Source organism: Artibeus jamaicensis, unplaced genomic scaffold, assembly GCF_021234435.1.
Source record: "Artibeus jamaicensis isolate MK-2021 breed Jamaican fruit bat unplaced genomic scaffold, CSHL_Jam_final contig_2790, whole genome shotgun sequence".
NCBI lineage: Eukaryota > Metazoa > Chordata > Mammalia > Chiroptera > Phyllostomidae > Artibeus > Artibeus jamaicensis.
The window spans coordinates 2,222,990-2,243,926 of NW_026521616.1; positions in this window are offsets into that span (position 1 = coordinate 2,222,990).

Genomic DNA, 20,937 nt, shown 5'->3' on the forward strand with positions numbered 1-20,937 from the left:
CATGTATCAGTAGTGCCAAGACTGAGAAACCACTCACACGAAATTCCTTTGGAAGTTGACAAGTCCCCCCACCCCCGCCCATGGACGTTGCTCACGTGGGTCCCACACCACCACCGATTCCTCCTTCCTCCCCTGCCTGGCTCCAGCTGCTCAGGCCGAAGCCGGCACAGCAGGCATCATCCTCCCCGCCTGCCCGGCCTTTCTTTCCCTTCCTGCCTCCGTGGGCGCTCCTTCTCCCCAGAACACACATCCGCACCATCCCAAGTGACTTGACGTCACAAGGCCTTTGTAAGTTCCCTCCTTAGGAATGGCGTCTTTGAAACGCTTGCTCCTTGCTTTAAAACACCCTACCTGTGAGGAGCAACTGCTTAGTGCGGGAGCTCCCCTGGGGGCGATGAAATGTTTTGGAACCACACAGAGTGGTGGCTGCACAACCCTGTGAAAGTACTAAATGCCACGGAATTGTACACTTTAAAATAATAAATTTTATGTAACGCGAATTTCACCTCAATTTTCCAGGAAAAACAAAAAGGACTACTTAAATGGCCTTTCCTCTGGGAAGACTCCCTGACCTGGCCCTCCTGCTCACCGCCTATTTTCCTCTGCCCTCCGCCACCCCATCAATGAACTTCGTAGGTGCTCCATAGTCACTGAGAGGGGGAGACGGGAAGCGCGCTTGCCCTGCGCTGAAGTGCAGTGCTTGTAACACTTGGAGTGAGCGCCAGGCGGATGCTGTGGCCCCTCGTTCCCTGCCGCCTCCCTGTTTTCAGGCAGCCCAGCCCTTCTGTCTCCTTATCCTGAGATCGGTAGGGAAGAGGGGGCGCCACGGGACAGGTGCCTGATTTCCCGTGGTTTTCAGGACAGCACCACTGCCAAAGAGCTTGGAGACAAAGAGGCCTTGCAAACAGGGGCTGCACTGTCATCTCAGAGGAGATGACCACCCAGGAAATCCCACTTCGTGGAACTCAGCTGCTTGGCTGTCCCTTTAATCAGGACCATCTCTTCCACTTCAAGCAGCAGGACTTGAGCCAGTGAGAAAATGGGGCGGTGACATAGTATGTGTCAAAATCATGAATTCATAGAACCTTTGACTCAGCAATTCCGCTTTTAAAAAAATGTATCTCACGGGTGTAAAAAGACATGGAAGGATGTTCATAGCAGCACCGACTGTAAGAGAAAGACTGTAAGTAGCCTAAATGTTCATCAGAAGGAGGATGGCTAATTAAGTTATGTAAGTGTATATCATGGAGTACTATTCAGTTGTTAAAAAGAAAGGTAACTTACCATGGGCAGATAATGGAATCATCTCCAAGACATGTTGTTAAGTGGGGAAAATGGTGTGCATGTGTCATACACATGTATCTATGTTTTTAAAACGGGTTTATGGACATACAAGAAGCTCCATATATTTAAAGAGAACAGTTTGCTCACCCTAATCAAGATAGTGAATATAGTCATCATCCTCCAAATTTTCCTTGTGCCCTTTGTGAGTCTCTTCCTGCAACCCCTTCCCACCCCTCACCCCGAACAACCACTGCTCTGGTTCCTGTCACTCTAGATCAGTGTGAATTTTCTGAACTTTCATATGAATGGCATCATACCACATGTGCTCTTTTGGAGTGGGTCTGGCTCCTTTCGCTTAGCACAATTATTTTGAGATTTATGCACGCTGCTGTGCATACCAATAGACCATCCTTTTTTATTGCTGAATGGTGTTCTGTAAATGTATACAATTTGCCCAACCAATTCTCTGTTGTTGGACATTTGGGTTGTTCCCAGACTGGAGACCATTGCAAACAAAGTTGATATGAACGTTCATGTCCATATCTACCTACAGACGTACATTTCCTTTTCTCTTAGGTGAATACCTAAAGAGTGGAATGACTGAATCGATTGATAAGTGTGTGCGTTTAACCTTTTAAGAACTTGCCAAGTTGTCTTCCAAAGTCTACTATTTTACGATCTAGTCTATGGGAGTTCCTGTTGATTCACATCCTCATCAACATTTGGTATGTTTTTGAAGTTTTAGCTACTCTCATGGGTGTCTAGTGATGTCTCACTGTGGTTTTAATTTGCATTTCCCTAATAACTAATGATGTTGAACGTCTTTCATGTGTTTGTCACCTATGTACGAGGTCTGTCAAGAAAAACTCCGGCCATTGTTAATATAATGAGAACAGTTTGCATAACACCCATGTAACCCGGCGGCCAAAGAGAGTGGACTGGAACGCACATGGGTGAACAATGACGACTTCACTGTACTAGTCAGTGGGGGCTGTCAACACCACTGAGTGAGCACGTGTTCTGCATTCAAAATGACTGAGTGAGTAAAGCAATGAATCTGCATCAAATTTTGCATCAAGCTTGAATGTGTCTCTGTGGAAACTATTTGGATGATCCAGAAAAGGCCGAAGCCGTGGGCAACTGGTGTTGGCAGCTTCATCACAACAACACGCCCACCCATGCATCACGTCTCATGCAGAATTTTTTGGTGAAACGTCAAATCACCCAAGTAACTCAGCCCTCCTACATTTGGTGCCCTGCAACTTCTGGCTTTTCCCAAAACTAAAATCACCTTTGAAAGGGATGAGATTTCAGACCATCAGTGAGATTCAGGAAAATAGGATGGGGCAGCTGACAGTGATTGGGAGAACTATATGAGGTCCCAAGGTGCCTACTTAGAAGGGGACTGAGGCGTCATTATCCTGTGTACCATGTTTCTTGTATCTTGTATCTTCTTTAATAAATGTCTCTATTTTCATATTACATCATTGGATACCTTCTAGACAGGTCTCATATGTCTTTTTTGGTGAAATGTCAAAACATTTTCCCCACTTTAAGCATAGAATATTGGTAAAAGACATTAAGAGGGTGGTATGAGTGGTCACCTTTGGGAATGAGCAGACTGGAGGTAATAGATGAAAAGGACTCTTAATTTCTCACCCCACATATACTGCATTTTTAATTGTTTAAATTACAGTTTTTAAAAAGAGAAATGGACTACTTTGAAAAACGTCAGTATTGAAAGCATGCTTTTAACGGATGGGTGGAGACTGTTCTGTTTAGCCAAGAGCACTTCAGAAACTCCGCACTGGTAGGAAATTGGAGCACTGGACCATTAGTGGAACTGTGAGCATTTTACATCGCACCATATTGAATCATTTATGGTCGTGCACCAGCGGCAACGATGATGTCCAAGCTATGGCTCCTCAAAGACCCCATCAAACATAAAGTGGTGTTTACGTTTAAATGGAGCTTAAACGTAAATGTTTAAGGGAGCTTTCTAATTCCCTCCCTCTTCCCAGCTGAAGGTGACCCATGGAAAGAGAACCTAAGAGTAGCTCTCCCAGCTTGTCCATGATAAAAGATTTGGTAATGTTTTCTCCTCACAGCCTGCTTTCTGCTTTGAGCCGTGCTTCCCACCTGGGACGTGGCTTAAGTTTGTGGGTGTGTTGCAGACCCTGAATATGTAAGTGCCTCATCCAAGTTCATGTGCTTTTAGGAAAGCACTGGTGAATTAACAAGAAGTACTTCATCTTCTAAGACCTCTTTGTGACTCTATTCTGGTTCTGCTCTTTGATCCAACCCACTAATCAGTTCATAAAATTTTCACATAAATAAAATTTATTTCCTAGACTGGCTGGGTTCTACCTGATTAATATTTAATTCCAAGAAAACATAGACATTTGCCTTAAAGAAGTGTTTTATTCCAGAAAAAGATCTATGCATTACTGTCATTATTTGAATGTCTTTGATTATTCTATGGAATTTTATTTCAGCCTAAAACTCTCTCTATACCCTGCTGTTGAAAATGTCAAATTCTTATGGATCAATTCACTGGTTCAACATCTAAGCTTTTTTATTACTTTCTTCCTGATAAAATTAATGTGTGTTTATTAGAGAAATAAGGATCAAATAGAAAAATACAAGGAACATAAAAATTACCTATTTCCTCAACATTTCATGAGAGTGGCTATTTACAATTGAGGTGTTTTTTCATTTTTAAGTATCTAAACATGCGATTTTAAAAGTGAGGCTACTTACTATCTTGTGACCAGGTGATTCCGTGTAGCACAGCATCAGAGCTTCCCTGCCATTAAATTTTCATCTGCAGCACACTTTGCAGTGGCTGCATTGAATTTCGTTATGCAGACACCCAACTCCTGATTGTTTAATTGTACAAGTATAACCAACACCCTATTTTTAAACTATAAAGTGGTTTCCAATTTTTATCCCATTAGAAGCAACACTCGGTTTTTCTTTCTAAAAATCCTCAAAGCAGGATACATTCTGCCAACTCCCAGACTACTATGAGATCTGAAGCCTCGTTGTTTCTCTCTCTTTCTGTGCGTGTGTATTTGTTTTCTAATTGGACCCAGTTGAGTCCCCCCATTTGCCACGAGTAATATCCGGGCTCCTTCTTGTAGATTTAAAAAGGAGCCCAGCCCTGGCTGGTGTAGCTCAGTGGATTGAGTGCGGGCCTACAAACCAGACAATTGTGGTTCGATTCCCAGTCAGGGCACATGCCTGGGTTGCAGACCAGTTCCCTGCAAGCCAATTCCCAGCAGGGGGTGCACAAAAGGCAACCGTACATTGATATTTCTCTCCCTCTCTCCTTCCCTTCCCCTCTAAAGATAAATAAATAAAATCTTTAAAAAAAAAAAAAAAGAAGAAGAAGAAGGAGCCCAAGAAGGATGATGCTGGAGAGGAGAGCGTAGCCCTGGCCACTGAGGATGGGCCAGTAGTTTCCACGGAAGCAGTGCTGAGGGGGGAATGAATGACCTCCCCTGAATGGTTCTTTTTAAAACCCTAAGTCTCATGGTCCCCCAGCGCTGTCTATTCTTTGAAACATTCCACCTCCTATGTGTTGATTTATGACTATGGTCATGCTCAATCCTTATTGCACATTAGAATCGCCGGGGAAGGAGGGGTTTACTGATACGCCGTATCTACCCCCAGGAACTTTTGATCCAGCTGGACTCGGGCGCGGAATTTGTTTTAAAGTTCTCACGTGGTTCCAATTTGCCCTCAGGGCCGAGAACCCGTGCTTTCTGGCTGCTTATCCTCTGACGGGGCTCGAGTCGCTGGCCTTGGTGCTGAATCTCTCCGGGCCCTCGGCTGCTCTCAGGGTGTCCCCACTTCCCATTGGGCCTCGCCAAAGTCACAAGCAGCAGTTTCAAAAACGCTGATGCATGGAGGAAGCAATATCCTAGCTCACTCGGAGTGATTAGGCGGAAAGATCAGCATTTCACTGCAGCTGCGTCCACCTCCCCAGACAGCCAATTAGTTGCAGAAACAGCAGACACTGCCTAAAGGAGCTCTTCCAGGGCTGAGCTTTTAATGCCCAAAAGAACATTATGTAGCTAACAACACTCTATTCACATCAAACAAAAGCATCTTGCTTTAGGTTATAGTATTCCGTTCCTGGAGAAAGAGGACTTTGCTCGGACCTGGAACTCAGCAGAACCTGGAGAGGAAGGAGGAGTCTGCCTGGCATTCTGGGGTCGCAGCCAGCGATGGAGGAAGGAGCGTTAGACCCACAGTCAGAAGATGTGGGTTTGAATTTCTACTTTTGCCTAGCAGCATGAGCTTGCAGTTAATCCAGCAGGTGGTCAATTCCTTCTCTTTAGGACAGACATAAAGATGACTGCCATAATAATGCTCTCATTATGTTGTCACTACATTGATGTAATGCTTGTAAGTATATCAACAAAATCAGGGATGCAGAGCTGACTGTTAGAAAAGAGGTTTGTGTGTTTGTGCTAATGGTCTGAAACCAGGCCTCCTCTCATGCCTCCTTAGTGCCCCCTCTCACTGATGTGAGGGAGCAGCGGACACTCAACTGGGAGCTCACAGCCGCCTTCAGCTGTGATGAGGGCAGGGAGGAGGAGGAAACGTGAGGTATGTTCTGGTAGTGCCAGGGGACAGGCATGGGGGGCCCAGCAATCAGTGGCTCCATGAGCCCTGCAGGTGGTTGGGATGCACACCAACATCTGAAAACCGCTGCTCTGGAGAACTCCGTTGTGTGGAGACCCACGTTTCCCTTGGCCGTTCTGTTATAGATGGACGATTTTTATTTTACGTTTTGAACTATTACAAATTGTGCTGCTCTGAACATTCCTGAACATGGGTGTGGGGACACAGGGGCACACTTTTTTGTTGGTTTGACATACCTAGGAGTAGGACAGTTGGATTGTAGGTTATGCGGGGGTCTGGGGTTAATATATACTGTCAAAGAGGTTTCCAAGATGACTGTACCAATGTCCTTTCCCCACGCAGTATATTCTAGTTCCTCTAGTCCCTCACCAACACGGGTTGACAGCCTGAATTTGCTTTCTTCGGGTGACTAATGAGGTTGAGTGTTTTTATATGTTCAGTCTCTATGAGGATATTGTTTATATAGCACCCCTCAAGGTTGTGCACATGTTTAATTAAATTCTTTTTCCAATTAATTTTGCCATTATTGAATAAATATATTACAAATATACCCTCCCATCCTGTGGCTTGTCTTTTTACTTTCTTAGTGGTGGTTTCAATGAATAGCTCTTCATTTTAATGTAACCCAATTTATCAATTTTCCCATTGTAATTGTTTTTTTTTTTTAAGTTTTAAATATGCTTGTTGGTTTTAGAGAGAGAGGAAGGAAGAGAGAGAGGAAAAGAAACATCACTGTGAGAGAGAAACGTCAATTAGTTGCCTCCCATATGTACCTCAACTGGGGATTGAACCCGCAACCTAGGGATGTGCCCTGACCAGGGATTGAATCCACAACCATCTGGTACATGAGATGACAGTCCAACCAACTGAGGCACACTGGCCAGGGCTATAGTTGATTATTTTATATCCTGTTAAGAAATCTCTGCTTACCCCCATGGTCAGGAAGATATTCTGCAGTATTTTTTCTAGAAGCTGTATTATTTTACTTTTCATATTTATTTATTTATATAAAGGTTTTATTTATTTACTTTTAGAGAGGGGAAGGGAAGGAGAAATAGAGGGAAAGAAACATCAGTGTGTGCTTGCCTCTTGAGAGGCCCCTACTGGGGACCTGGCCTGCAACCCAGGTATGTGCCTTGACTGGGAATCGAACCAGTGATCATTTGGTTTGCAGGCCAGGACTCAACCACTGAACTACACCAGCAAGGGCCAAATTTCATATTTAGAACTGTAATTATTCTGAGATTGATTCCTATGCATGATATGAGGTATCAAGATCCATTTCCCATTTGGGAGATGCAGCTGATCCAGCACCATTTACTGAAAAGGTCATCCTTTGCTCACAGCACTGATGTGTCAACTTTGTCAAAATCGAGAGAAAATGTATGTGTGGACTTCATTCTGTTCCACTGGCCTGTGTTTGCTATCCTGAGTCAATACCACCCTATCTTAATCACTGAACTTTATAATAAAACTGACAGCATAATTCCTGAGGCTTTGTTTTTTTCCTCAAAACTGTCTTCACTATTTTTAATCTCTTGCATTTTTATATAAATTTCAGAATCCCTTTGTCAGCTGCCTCAAAAAAACCTGCTGGATTTTAATTGATATTACACTGAATATATAGACTCAAAGAAAACTAACAACTCTACAATATTGAAACTTTGAATCCATGTACATGGTATTTCCCTCCATTTATTTAGGGCTTGTTAATATTTTAGTGCCTTTTACTGGCAGATCTTAATGTCTGTCTGGTAACTGTCCCTGTGAACAGAGCCCCTTTCCCTGAACATCCTCCCTATTATTAGCGACAATGAGCAGGATATACAACTATGGGCTTATACCTCACACCCATTAGGATGGCTACTGTAAAAAAGAAAAGAACAAGTGTCGGTGAGAATGTCGCAGAAGAAGTTGCATCCCTTTGTGCAGTTGGTAGTAATGTAAAATGGTGCAGCCACTATGGAAAATGGTATGGAAGTTCCTTAAAAAATTAAAAATAAAATTTCCATATGATCCAGCAACTCTGCTTCTGGGTATGTACCCAAAAGAATTGAAAGCATGTTCTCTAAGAGATACTTGCACAACCAGGTTCATAGCAGCATTATTCACAACAGCCAAAATGTGGAAGCAACTCAAGCACCTATTGATGTACAAGTGAATAAACAAAATGTGGAAATAGAATATTATTCAGTCCTAAAAAGGAAAGAAACCCTATCATGCTACAATGTGGATGAACCTTGAAGACATGATACTAAGTGAAAGAAGCCAATTGCAGAAAGATAGTTACTGCATGATTCTACTTATATGAAGTACCTAGAGCAGTCAAATTCTTAGAGATAGTAGAATGGTGGTCACCAGGGACTGGGTGGGGGTGGTGGGTAATAGGGAATTAGTGTTTAATAGGTACGGAGTTTCAGTTTTTTAATATTTTATTGATTATGCTATTTTAGTTGTCCTGCTTTCCCCCCTTTGCCCTCTCCTCCCAGTGCTCCCCACTCCCTCAGGCAGTCCCCCCACCATTGTTCATGTCCATGGGTCATGTGTATAAATTCTTTAGCTACTCTTTCCTATACTGTACTTTATATCCCCATGGCTATTTGGCAACTACCTATTTGTACTTCTTAATCCCTCACCTCTTCACCCATTCTTCCTCCCCACCATCCTGCAATCTGACAACCTTCCAGTAACTAACCTCTTTTCTCTTGCTTTTAAGAATCTCTACCTTTAAAATTTGGCTTTTTAATAATAATGTGTCTTGGAGTGGGCTTCTTTGCATCCATCATAATTGGGACTCTCTGCACTTCCTGGACTTGCACGTCTATTTCCTTCACCAAAATAGGGAAGTTTTCTTTCACTATTTTTTCAGATACATTTCCAGATCTCTTGCTTTTTCTATTCTCCTTCTGGCATCCCTATGAGGAGAATGTTGGATCTCTTAAAGTTGTCCCAGAGGCTGTTTATACTGTCCTCATTTTTTTTAAATTCTTTTTCCTTCTCGTTGTTCTGTGTACTTGTTTTTTCCTCCTTATGTTCCAAATCACTGATTTAATTCTCGGCTTCATCCATTCTATTGTTGTCTCCATGTAAATTGTTTTTATTTTAATTAGTGTATCCTTCATTTCTGGCTGGGTCTGTTTATGTTGCTGAGGTCCTCACTAAGTTTCTTGAGCATCCTTATAAACAGTGTTCTGAACTCTGCATCAAATAGATCATTTATCTCCATTTCATTTAGTTCTTTTTCTGGAGTTTTGATCTGTCCTTTCATTTGGGCCATGTTTCTTTGTCTCCTCATTTTGTCAGTCTCTCTGTGTTTGTTTCTATGTATTGGGTAGAGTTGCTTTGACTCCAAGTCTTGGTAGTGTGGCCTAATGCTGTAGACGTCCTGTAGGGTCCAGTGGCACAGCCTCCCTAATCACCTAAGCTGGGTACTCAAGGGCTAAGTACAATCTCCTCTTGTAGTTCAGCCTTGGTTGCTATTCACAGATCAATGGGAGGAATTTACCAAAGCAAGTCAGCTGCAAGGATTGGCCATAACTGCTGACCACAAACCTCTACCCTCCATGGAAGATCAGCTGTGCAGGGATAGGGTGGTAGTGCTCTGACCTGGTCTGTAGTTGCCCATTGGGTGTGCTGACCTTGGAGTTTCCTGGGTGGTGCAGGCCAAGGCCAGCCACCACCAGTGTTTTGCCCAGGTCACCCTGCTTGAGCTGTAAAGTAATCCGAGATGGCTGCTACTCGTGCTGGGCTTAGAGATTCCTGGGTGAAGCCAAACTGTGAATCTAATCTGGCTGCCAATCAGACTCACTGAAGCCAGCTGTTGCTTGTTGGTAGGATTTAGGATCTAACACCAGCTCTTCTTATGGAAAAGCAGCTTTGGGTGGGCACATAAGTAGGGTGGAGTGGGGCCTCTGTGGGTCCCTAAGGTGGGTCACGCAGTGTTAGCCAAGTTGATGGAGTTTCAGATATGGCACTAGCTTACCGGTTCTTTGGGGGGAGGGCTCAGCAAAGGGACAAGGGCCTCTGTTTGACCTGATGCCAGACACTTCAGTCTCTCCCTGTATACCACCGGTGCCCTTCCAACTGCTGCCCTGGTGCCGGAACTTAGAGGGAGAGAGTCTGAGTAGGTGAGTCTGTGTGTGGTTCCCCAAGAAGAAATGCTCATGGCTCCAGCAGCCTCCTCCACTGACTCAATCCCCACTGGTTTTCGCAGCCAGAAGTTGTGTGGACTTATCTTCCTGGTACTGGAACCCTGGGCTCAGGGGCCTGGTGTGGGTCTGGGACTCCTCACTCCCGAGATGTCCCTCCTGATTTTTTATCCGTGGGTGTGGGACCAGCAGGTTTCACATTCGTGCCTCTTCTACCGGGTCTGGATGGATGTGGTTTCTTCAACTCCGTGGTGGTCAGACTTCCACTGAACTCGATTTCTGATGTTCCCGAGTGATGGTTGTTCTGTATTTTAGTTGTAACTTTGATGTGGTTGTGCGAAGAGGTGAGCCCTGTCTGCCTCTACCGTCACCTTTGAGTTTCAGTGTTGTAGGATGACCACAGTTTTGGAGAAGGATGGACGGTTGTGATGCCTGGACAAAAGCGTGGATGTGCTTAACACTACCGAACCTTACACTTAAAAATGAGTAAGAAGGTGCACTTTGTGTTATGTATTTTTCTTACCACAATTTTAAATTATTTTCTAAACTGTGGGCTTAAATTTGATTCAGGAGAGATCTTTGCTGTCAGGGTAAAAGACAAGGCTGTCATTTTTTGGTTGTCCAGTGGTCATGGCTCTGTGTCCTTGGATAGCAATGTCAACATTACAAGCCTTTGTTTTCTCATCTGTGAAATGGAAAGACTAATTCCTGTCTAAAACAGCTCATGCTGTCATGAAGATCACATGAGATATTCATGTGAAAGTAAGTGGTACATAGCAGATGTTCAATAAATGTTAGTTGAATGTGAATTTGCTCATCTAAAATAGAGCTTCTGAGAGTGGAATAGAGTATCTTATGATTTTCCCTCAGATAATTAGCATTAAGAATGAGACTGGAGGCTTTTGGTAAACACAAAAACCTGCAACTGACTACGGGTTTAATTCATCTGGGCTCCACCTGTCTGCCAATCTCCTGTTAGCCATCTGCAAAGGGGGTGGCTTTTTCACGTCTGTTTGCTCTCTAACCACAGGATAGTGTCCCCCAGATGGAGGGTTTTCTTAATTTCTGCATCATGGAATCCCTCCTTTGAGAGGGGAAAAGGCTTCAGGGAGGCGGTTTTCCCCCTCTGCAGGACTAGGTATCCTCCTGAGAACGAGCCTCCAGGGCTCAGACCCTACAAACAAGCCGCCACCTCCCCACACCCCGATCTGCCCTGGAGAGGTGCCTGTCTTCAAGGGGGGTATGGGGGGAGGGCTCTCTGGGGAGTTTAACCTACTGGGGCACAGGCTCCTCAAGGGCCCCTTGGGCAGGCAGCACTCCCCCCTGAGGAGGAGCCCGTGAGAGCTACCGCCAGTGCCGGACCGAGCTGGAGGACCTTTCAGGAACAGACCCCCCACCCCAGAAACATGAGCACGTGATCCAGGACTGAGAGCCCTGAGGCTTCATGTTATAATGATGGTTTGGCCCGTGCAGTTAAATCCACGCCCTGGATGGGCATAGCACTGGCTGGGTGCAGGCTGACGGCTGTAGGTGACCAGAAAGAAGACTGACAGCTGAGAAGGAGCCAAGACTTGGGGGACAGAAAAATCTGCACTAAATTTTGAACTGGAAGCTGTCAGAGGCTCTTTCGGGGGCTCACACATGTCACCAGTTGCTGGTGGGAGACCATGAATTGCAGCAGCCACCTCAGAAGCACTCTGAGATAGTTCTAGCAACGAAGACCCAGAGAGGTGGGATAATCTATTTTTAATTAAAAGTGCAACTGATACTTGGATTTCATTTCAAAGTGATGGACATATACAACTGGTGAGCGATTACCATCTCGGCCTTAATTTTTTCACAATTATCTAACGTGTTTTATAAACATAGAGCTTTGCATTGCAGATGGGTTAAGGTGAACCCTTACCTTAAACCAATCTGGCAGCAAAAGGATCTTCATCTTCCTGTGCTGACAAGAATGAAGGGTTCACGATTTGACTTCGCCACAGGGCCTGTGCCTCAGTTAATCAATCAGCTCATCGAATCTCTCTGTTGAATTCAGCCTTGAAAACCCCATTTTCCTGTCAGGACAGACTAAGGCTTTGGCTACAACAGCAGCAAATGAAAAGGAGGTTCAGGCCCCTGAGATGTGCTTCGGTGCTTCTTTTTAATTAAAAGCCTTCTTAAAATGTGACCCATATTTCTGACTTGATATGTTGTTCCTGAAAAGTGAAGCTTTAAAAAAAATCCTCACCCCAGGCTATTTTAAAAACTGATTTGAGAGAGAGAGAGAAATATTGATCAGTGGCCTCCTGCCCCTGCCCAGCCGGGATCAAACCTGCAACCTCTCCCTGAATGGGGTGACACTCCAACCACGGAACCACCCAGCCAGGGCTAAAAAAATGAAGATTAATTATCATATTTCATATTACTTTATTATTATATCTGCAAGTCCAGGTCTAACTCCATTGGTGACCATCTGTGAGACCTTGAGCCAAAGCAATTAACCTCTCAGGTGTCTGTACAAATGACCCCAAAGGTGAGGATGCAGGAGCCGTCCCACGGGCCTGATGTAGAGCTGTTCCGTTGCCCTCCCTCTGCCCATCTCAGCGGTGCGCTTGGGTAGAGGTGTAATTCCGACACCCAAATTCCTGCAGTGTCTGCCCTGTGCCCCTCCCTCCGCCCCCGTGCCTAGCCTGGGACCAGGGCCACCCTCTTCCTCCACAACCCCCAATGCCCACCACGAAGAACATGAAGAACTCAGTACATAAAATAGCATGAACTGAGTGATTACGACTGAGAAAAAAGATACATTGCCCTGGATTCATTCATTTATCAGACATGCAGTAAAGCACCTACTATGTGCCCGGCCCTGTCCTGGGTCCTGGGCATTAGCTGTGTACGAGAGACTTAAGACAGATTCTTTCTTAGGCTTCTGTACAATTCAGTGTGTGTATATTGCGTACACACAACCAGCCAAGCCACAACCTAATGGCAAACACTTAAAGAGAGAGCGACACAAGCTGGTGGGGGGAGAACAGCAAACAGACCAAGAGGATGAGTTCAGACAGTGCTGGCGCTTTACAGGAAGTAAGTCCACTTCACATGAAAAGTGTCCGGAGTATTGCAAGCTGGGACACTTCAGTTTGTTCATTACTTTTGCATTTTCCAAGTCTGCCACAATGAGGTTGTATTAATTTTGTAATCAGACAAAATTAAAGAAGAAAAAAACCACCCACTCCACACTCCAGGGGGAGTAGCTGAGGAAGAGAGCAAGCATGCACACAGGCAGCGGAAGTGTGGAGGCGGCGGCGGGCTGGCAAGAGGCTTTTTCCCTTCATTTTCCCCACTTTCCGTCCTGTCGTCGTTATGTGGCACTTATAATTAAACCCGCTGTGCAGGGAGCCCCTGTCCCCGGCCTCCCCGGTGCGTGTTTACCTCCTGCCTGTTTAACCAGCTCAAAGGCAGCTCCCAAGGGTCATGATCAAAACATGAGTTCATCAAGCTCATTCTCCTGGGAGGGCATCCCAGCCCCGCCTGGAGCCATGTGCCCCTACCCCCCACCCCTTGGGGAACGTCCTCAGACCTCAGGAAGTCTTCCCTGGCCAACCTGCTGGGGAGAGCCTGACCTGGGACCTCCTTTTGTCCCCAAAGGCCTCGACAGCCTTGGGGAGGGCTGTGGGCTCTGGTTGGAGGGGTAAAAGGAAATCACACAAAACCATTCTTACAGCCAGGTTCAAAACCATTCTGGGGACTTACTGGCATCCAAGTGGCCCCTACATGGACCTCTTGCTACAACTACAGGCCCTGAGACAGGCTAGTGAGTAGAAACAGGTCCCTGCCTTCAGTGGGGGAAGAAGGGGGTACCCGAGGCATCTGCCTCCAGCTGGGGGGATGGGAGGGCAGGGCTGCAGCAAAGGGGACCTGGGGCCGGGGCTGAGAGGAGATTCTGGAGACCAGAGCCGATGGAAGCATCTGGTTCTAGGATGAAGGCCAAGAGCAAGAGTGGAATCAAAAGCAAAGGCCAGCAGACATGAGTCCTGGGAAGGTCCCTGGAGGCGACGCCGGGGGAGGGAGCTTTCCTGGAGACCTGCCCAGTGGGGCAGAGAAGGCAGAGGGCGCCTGCGCCCGCCCAGCCCCTCCGTCCCACCCACACTGTGCCCCCGTGGGCTGGCCTTTCAGCCCACGAGCCTGGCGTGTGTGAAGGGGCAGGTTAGAAGGGAACTGAAGGCTCCTGTCACTTAAAAGCACTACGGAGTCCGGTGACAATGCAAAGAGCCCTTTTATTATAAAGTGACAGTTGCTGTATGTTAAAAACAAATTCCTTTTTAAAAGCCTGGGAGAAAAATGCTCAATATTCCCATTGATTGCCTCGGCTAATGGATTGTAAGGAATATTTTCCCTCCCTCATCCATCCCTATTTTTAAAAAATCAAATTCTGAGTTTTAAAAGTAATATAGAAGTAAAAGCTTGTCATAAGATTCTGAGAAGATGAGGTATATAGAATAAAAACTGCAGGGCCGCCTTGACAGCCCCCACCCCCTGGGTAACTGCTGATATCAGTCTGGTGTATAATTTGTGTTGTTTTTATAGGTTTTTTATTTTAGAGAGAAAGAAACATCGATTTGTTGTTCAATCCATTTACGCATTCAATGATTGATTCTTGTACGTACCCTGACTGGGGATTGAACCTGCAACCCTGGCATACGGGGATGGCACTGAAACTAACTGAGCTACCCGGCCAGGGAATTTTTGTGTGTGTGTGTGTGTGTGTGTTTTTAAGAGAAGAGTTGAAAGGGTAAATATTGCCTGGGCTGCAGAGCACAGAAAGTTCTTGCGAAGGAGGGTTGCTTAACCGTGTTTGCAGGCCTGAGAGTCAGAGTAGGCATCATGCCATTGGATGCCTTGGGACATGGGTCCTTGCGCCATGGTCCCCTCACTGCATTCTTGTGACAGTCCCGAAAAGACTAGGTCTCCTCTCACCCAGAAACCTCTTTGTCTGGCCCGCAACTGTGCACAAGGGCATCCTTGAGAAAACTTACTTGAGGAGCCAAGAATGCAAACCAAGATAAGAAATGTGTCAAAGAACATTCTCCAGCCAGTGAAAGAGACAAGCGGAGGAACTTTGGAGAAACAGGACTGAACTGAGGCAAGAACGAAGGCTGACCTGCCCCCAGCCACCCACACCCACCTTCCTGCTCTGGTCTCTGCCTCCCACTTTGCCCCAGAGACAAATTCATGACGAGAAAGAGGCTTCTAGCTGAGAGCCCTGGTAGCCTGGTGCTTCCAAAGCCATGAAGGAAGGAGAGGCCGTTCGGAGGCCCATTCATCATCCGCAGGGGACCCCAACAGTCAGGTAACTGCCTGGCCCTGGAGCTCCCTTCTGTAACCACCTGCCAGCATCTTCCCTTTTCCTGACCCAAGTGGTCACCATGGCGACTAGTCAGCTGTCCCTGTGGGGAGTCCAGGTTCTTCTTTCAGGTTCCCCAGAGCAGCAAGACCTGCTCCTGGAGCCCCTTCAGAATATGCTCACCCAGTGCTTAAGCCCTGTTTTTAAATTATAGGCAAGAGAAAAGTTGGAGCAAGAAAACCTGGACACCTACATGCCCAGCAATGGGAGAAAAGATGAGTAGATAAATAAATGATGGTTTGTGCATATTATACAGCCACTAAAAACGATGTTGACATAAAGTCTTTAATAACATAGACAAATGCTTGGCTCAGCAAATCTAAAGTAAGTTTGCAAGAAAATACTCCTCAAAGGGCTTGACAGGGCATCACATTTAAGAACTATTGCACGTGTATCCTCTCTTGGAGATTCGTGTTGCATGTCAGTGTATTAAAGGCTCTCGGAAGCCTTAGAGTCAAATGACTGCGTTTAGGTGTATTTAATTCAGTGCTTTCCTTCTCCGTTGGACGACAGGGACCTTTCTCCAGAGCCCCTCTGCCAGCCACAGGGCCAGAGCACGTGTCCCTGCCCCACTGTCTCCCTGGTGCTCCCTGTGTCTCCGGCAGATGGCTGGCTCCCTGCACAGCCCCCCCCACCAGAGTTCCTCAATGCACGGCTGTACGTCCTGTCTCCCCACCTTGCCCCTGTCTGTGGCTCCTTCAGGGCTGTAGCAGCAGAGCTGGTTATTTGTAACAGATACCACATGGCCTGCAAAGCCTAAAATATTTCCTATGTGGTCTCTCACAGATCCCCCCCCACGCCGGCACAGGGGGGTTTGCAGTAGGAGCTTGGGGGTTAGACTGAGAGTCCATGTTTATTTCCAGTTTAGAGCCTAAGGATCTGACTTTCCCTTCCTTCTTCTTTAAATGGCATGTATCATAAGTGTTACTGTAAGATAAGCAATTAACCCCGAAACTATTGTTAATCTACCCATAATCACTAACTGGATAGGAGCCAGGTGCACTAACGGGCCTTCCCCACACGGCTGCATGATGAGCTCAGCACGTTCTATTTTCTCACCTGGACATTGGCCTGTGCCAAAAAAAACAACTAAAAAAACCCCAAACCCTAGCCAGCTTCTGCCACGGAAGCTAACATACTGAATGGGTTTAGAGCAGAGGTCAGCAGACTATGGCCCACAGGCCAAGTATAGTCCACCACATATTCTAGTAAAGTTTTGCCGGAACCGGCCGCACTCATTCATTTCCGCACCGGCGTGCTCAGAGGTATCACAGGTCAGGTCCCAGGCCGCTGCAGTAAAGTGCGTGTTCTCATAAAGTCAGTCATAAGCTTTGTGCTGGGGGAGGGTCTTGCCTTTAATTTGTAAAAAGCTCAGTAAAGCACAGCACAGTAAACCGACCCGGCCTCTGTTCCGCGGCTCCCTCAGGGCCACGGGCACGAAGCTGATCAGCTGGAACAGACTCCATGTGGTCTGCAAAGCCTCACATGTTTCCAGTCTGTTCTCTTACAGAAAACGTTGGCCAGTTCCTGAGTCAGAGGATTTCCCCCAAAGTTTTATGATTATTTCATGCTGTGCAATAAGGATAAGAAAAATGTCAAGGCTGGTGGAGCAAAAGTAGGTTTATAGTTGTTCATATGAAAAATAACACAATAATTAATAATACTATAATAAGCTCTGTGTTTCAAATACTCACAACTGTAAGCCTACTTTTACCTGACTCTATAGCTTGCAAATACTATTTTAAAGCAAGAAAAAGGTAACCTTGTGCTCTTTAGCAATTGCTAACTGCAATTAATAACGATGATGATGGTGATGATGCTGGCTTTAATGTTGGTCATCTCAGCTCTCTGCTTTAATATGGAAGAAGAAAGCAGTTGGGCCATAGGAAGTAGGTATCCCCTCCTGATAGGCAACTTGACGAATCGGTGGCCCAGTGACAGGCCCTGCTTCTGTAGAGACGACGTAGTCAGAGGCAGGGACCACTTAGGACAGGAGCAAGGACAGAAGCAGACTTCAAGGGTGGAGCCCTGGCCACAGGCGGGGCTCCCAGGCCTCCTGTGATCTGGCCATCCCCACCCATCTGCTCCCACCCTTCCTGAGGTGTCAGGTGTCACGATGCCCCTGGCAGGACACACCCCGCCACTTCAGACGCTGGGTCTCTGCTCAGGCTGCCCGCCTCCTGCGATGTCCTGCTTTACCTTCCCTACTTCCCGAGCCGCACTCAGCTCCGAGCCCAGCTCCCTGGTCTCAGCTGCTAGGGCTGCCCCTGCTCACTGCCCTGTCCTCACACAGCCCAGACCTGGGTCTTCCTCACACGTCTCTCTCCCCTGCTAGGCTGAGAGAAACTTGCAAGCGGAGACCATGCTGTCTTCGCTCTGGCACGTCCGCTCATGTAAATAGGAAGACTTTCAGCATAATGTATCTGTGATGGGATAGTACTGTGAACTATTAACCACATTTTTTCCCATTTTCCTGTATTTCTTTGAATCCTCATCTCCTCCATTCACTCCCACTCCTTACCTCAAAGTAGGAAAAGGCAGAAAGTAAAAGGACACAATTCTTGGCTTTGAGTTTCAAAAGCCTGGTCTTTGGGGAGAAATAGAAAGAACTGGGGACTTAAGAAATGTAAAATGAGTCAGAGCAAGGCTCCTACCCCAGGGATCTCTGGTCACGGGGGAAGAGAGGACTGCGGGTAGGGGGCCTGTCTGCGGCCTTCCGTCCGGCTGTGTTCCCTGGGGTGGTAGCAGTGAGGGGGATGCCCAGTGCCTCAGACTGGTTTACAGGACCCGAGAACAGAGGGTCCCCGAGCACCTTTCCCTGGCTGAGCAGACAGAAGGGAGAACCCAGGGACGACCGCATTACCCAGTGGGCAGGCTGGCAGCACCTGGAACAGACAGACCGACAATTTCTGCAGCCCCACAGGGCAAAGGTGGGAGAAAATTGATTGCTATTCAGTATCCATTCCCACTTCCTAATAGAATCATGATTTTCCTGGGAGCCCAGCCAAGAAGACTGTATTTCCCAACCTCCCTTGCAGCTAGAGTGGCCACGTGACACAGCTGTGACCAGAATGTAAAACAGGAGTCACTAGATGGGACTCCTAAAGAGAAAGCTCTTTAAAGGGAACCTGCTCAGCTTTCCTATGTCCTTTTGGCCATCCTTGCCACTTGGGATGGCTGGTGCTGTGGCAGCCATCCTGTGGTCATTAGGCAGCGGTAGGCTACAGTGAAGCAAGAAGACTGAAAGTGCCTGGATGATGACATCATGGAGGCACTGCATCTTCCTGGGCTACCTACCTTTGAACTTGTTAATGACACAAAATAACCCTGACACAAAATAACCCTATCTTGTGAAGACCAATGTTGGAAAACCTCAGCCAAAAATATTTCTTCATCGAGTTAGTGAGGAAACAACTGAATTACCCCTGGGCCTGTGAGAGGGCGCAGGAGCAGTAGAGCAAGAGTTGGGACGGAAGTCCGGGGCTGAAGGTGGACTCAGCAGCCATCCACAGGGACTAAGGGCAATGGAAGGAGGATGTCTCAGCGGCGACCGTGAGGACCAGATTGTTGCCGCCCTTGTCCTGGACACCTCAGCCTGCTATAATCCCCAGGGCAGAGGAAAGAAATCTGAGCTGGCTGAGCTTAAGTAAATGGGAGGGGAGGAGAAACTTGAGATTCGGCAGCATCTCTCAGAAGCCCCTTTGGCAAAGAAAAGTAAACCCTGAGCTGAGAGCTGGGGAGGAGCCTGGATGCCCCTGGTCTGCAGTCCTCAGCACTTCCTTCCCCTGATGAATTATTCATGTCCATGGCTGGGGGGCAGATCAATAATGCAGGAGGCAGAAGCCCAGGCAGGGCCCAGCCTCCAGCTGACCAGCTCTGCCCCCAGCTCCAGGGCGGTCCTCTCCACAGGCCTCTGTACCCGGACCTCTGGAATCCATCTGTCCTCAGGGCACCAGGATGCACACAGACCCAGTGGGGGACCTTTTAACAATTTCAGTACCTCCTCTGCCTGCAGGGACCCATTTGGTCACCACAAACCATGCGCAGGCCCAGACTCATCCCCCCCCTCCCCGACAACCAATTCGTAGCCCTCCCCCCACACACACAGGCTGCAGCCTCCCTGGCAAACACCCCTGGAAGTGGGGTGCAGACATCTTCTGCTATGAGAGCCCCTGAATTCTGTGGGGTGCCCCTCTTTGTCCTTCTCTTTGCTTCTCAGTATTGGCTAGATTTTTTTCGGTTTGTTACAATAGACCATGTAGTCAGTAAGTCAGAAAGTGATGATTTCTAGAAGGGAGATCAAAGACCCAGTGGAGACGGTGTGCCTCAGCTGAGCCTGCAGCAAGGCTGGGTGGAGCTGGCCCGCGGGCTTCACGCGCCCAGCCAGGAGCTTCCACAGCTGGAAAGGGCGGGTATTCCGAGTCATCACATTAGAGCAGGGTGTGGCCTGTGCTTCTGGCAGCTCCAGTGATGCCCACGCTAATGGTCCAGGGACCACACTTTTAGTAACAAGACTCTAGAGTCTAGCCCAGCAGCTCCCAGCCTCAAATGATCACTGGAATCACCTGGAAAGCTTTTTAAAAACTGGACGATCCAGCCACACTCCTGATCGATTAGAGCACATTCTCTCCAGGAGTGGCAGCCAGGCATCCGCATTTTTCAAATGCAGTTTCCCAGGTGGTTCCCACGTGCAGCCAGGGTGGAGAAGGCTTAGGGCCTGGGCCAGAGAGCTTCCTTGTCCTCTGTTCTGCACCAGGGCGGGCTGGGAATGGAGGACAGTCGGACTCAAGTGTCACCTCATGGGCCCAGAACCTCCCTGATTCTGGGGTGCGCTCTGGGATAAAACCCAGGATTTGCCCCAAGAAGCTGTTATTCGTGTCCCCTAAGTGTCTCCAGGAAGTGCCATCTGGCTTCCAACAGCCCTGAGGGTGCGTGGCAGATTATCACCCCGTTTGCAGGTAGGGAGTCAAGGTTAAAGGGCAGGCCGCTCCCACAGCACAGCCGTTGGCCTTTGAAATGTCCCGCGCTGTGGACGCGCCGACTTTGCCCTCACTGAGTCCAGGACACGTCTGCCCTCCTTTACCAACTGTACAGTTTCTAGACTTGGGCTGTGTCTGACCGATGAGGCCGATGGAACGTCCAGGCCACCACGCTGGACAGTAAGGCGCTGGGATTGTTACTGCCCGTGTGTGCAAGGTGGCAGTTCAGCTGAGTGTCATTAAATTGGTGGCATTACACAGGTCACATGTCACCAGGTGGTGCTTCAGATGCCTTTGAACAGGTCGCAGTGCAGCACCGAAACCAGCTGTACAGAGACCTGACTGTCACCTGCCAGGTGAGCAGCTGAAGGACACGGACTTGGCCAACTCCCCTGAGCAGCCCAGGGGCTTTTTAAGGCAGGGGAGGCTCCTGTCACCAGCATTTGAGGACTGTCCTGCTTCTCCACGTCCTGACTCTGTGACC